Source organism: Chiloscyllium plagiosum, chromosome 7 (genome assembly GCF_004010195.1).
Source record: "Chiloscyllium plagiosum isolate BGI_BamShark_2017 chromosome 7, ASM401019v2, whole genome shotgun sequence".
In the NCBI taxonomy this organism is placed as follows: domain Eukaryota; kingdom Metazoa; phylum Chordata; class Chondrichthyes; order Orectolobiformes; family Hemiscylliidae; genus Chiloscyllium; species Chiloscyllium plagiosum.
In genome coordinates, this window is record NC_057716.1 from 53,003,837 (window position 1) to 53,006,054 (window position 2,218).

Sequence of the window (2,218 nt, forward strand, 5' to 3'; positions counted from 1 at the left end):
AAGCCATGCTGACGATCCCGAAATCAGTCCTTGCCTTTCCAAATATATGTACATTCTATCCATCAGGATTCCCTCCAACAACTTGCCCAGCACTGAGGTCAGGCTCACCGGTCTATAGTTCCCTGGATTGTCTTTACCACCCTTCTTAAACAGTGGCACCACGTTTGCCAACCTCCAGTCTTCCAGCACCTCACCTGTGACTATCGATGATACAAATATCTCAGCAAGAGGCCCAGCAATCACTTCTATAGCTTCCCAGAGAGTACTCGGATACACCTGATCCAATCATTTATAAAAACTACAAGGAACAAGGGCCAAGAACAGAGCCGTGCAGGACCCCACTCAACACCGACCTCCAGGCAGAATACTTTCCATCTGCAACCACTCTCTGCCTTCTGACAGCCAACTAATTCTGTATCCAGATAGCCAAATCTCCCTGTATCCCATACTTCCTGACTTTGAGTGAGCCTACCATGAGGAACCTTATCAAAGGCCTTGCTGAAGTCCAGATATACCACATCAACTGCTCGACCTTCATCGACCTTGTTACCTCCTCAAAGAACTCAATAAGATTTGTGAGGCATGACCTGCACCTCACAAAGCCATGCTGACTGCCTTTAATCACGCTATGCTTTGCCAAATAGTCATAAATCCTATCCCTCAGAATTCTTTCCAAACTTTGCTGACCACAGATGTAAGACTGACTGGCCTGTAATTGCCAGGGATTTCCCTATTACCCTTCTTGCAAAGAGGAAGAACATTCGCCTCCTTCCAATCCTCCGGTACAACTCCTGTGGAGAGTGAGGAAGCAAAGATCTTCGCTAGCAGCTTCGCCATCTCCTTTTTCGCTTCCCGGAGCAGCCAAGGATAAATCTAGTCTGGCCCTGGGGACTTAAGTTCTCTCAAATTTCCAGCATATCAATTTCATCAATCTTGATCTGGTCAAGCCTGCATTGCAGCTCCTCAAAGTTCTCATTCACAAAGTCCCTTTCCTTAGTGAAAACCAAAGCAAAAACTCATTTAGGCCTTCTCCTATCTGCTCAGACTCCACGCACAAGTTCCCTACACCCGACCTTCTCCCTGATCATTCTCTTATTCCTTACGTACAAGTGTCAAGGAAACCTCAAAATGGACATGTGAGCTCATGACTACAACAATGACAAGGTGCTGTCAATCCTCGCTCAACAGCAAGTCACGCCAGTATGGATTATGCCCCAAGACTGCAGATGTTGTGATTTTCCCTTTGAAGGAAACACAAGGACAAGAGTTAAAAATCTTATTTCAACTCTACTAGTATGTTAGTGGGACTGGATATGCTTATGTACAGGCAGCCTGGCTTCGAGTAGGAGCATGGTGTGCAGCTAACAGTCAAAGAAGGATCCTCTAGTTACCCATGTTGCACATAAAAAGGTCCTGTCCCACTCTGTTATAAAAGCAGCAATGAGACAAGAGGAAGACCCTCTACAAACCTTTCTTTAGGAAAGAACAAAGTCAGGTCAAAGAAACTTCAATTCCTGCAAAACCAAGAATTTCAAATTGAGTTTTCAACTACCAACATCAAAATGTTAGTCACCTTCACTGTAATATTGAATTATCTGCTTTTCGCAAACAATTCAAAGTCTGAACTATATTTGTTTTAAACTTTCATCCTTTTGGTGTTATTTCTACATGTGGTTATTGTGGTAACATATTAGTCAACTAATATGTTAACTCCAGAAAGCCTAGTTAAATTGATTCCTTTTGAAAACAATGTTTTTCTTCCCAATCCAAATGACAAAAAAGGTATCCACAAGGGAAGGGAGCTTCCCTAAATTAATTTTGATGTGATCAAGCAAAAGGCTGGCTGAATAAAGAAGCCAGTTCCATCCATCTGCATCCAGAATAGTGTGAGGTAGCCAGCCTGGAAACCCAATGAACTGGGCAACCTTGCTATGCATCTAATCATAACCAGGAGTTTACAGCTTATCCAAAAGCTCTGCTCTTTAACCTTTTCCACATCCAGTCCCATTCACTCATCACCTATCCTCATTGGCTTGCAATCTTAGTTCAGAACATAATTCTTTCATAGGTTTGCCAACTGTCAGACTCTCCCATGCCTTGGTCAAGCTTCAAGGCATTATGTTAATTTAAATGATGGCTGATTATAGTTTGGATTCAATTTGTTCAAATGTCAGTTTGCTATTTGCATTCATCCTAAATATTTGATTTGAAGCTTTTA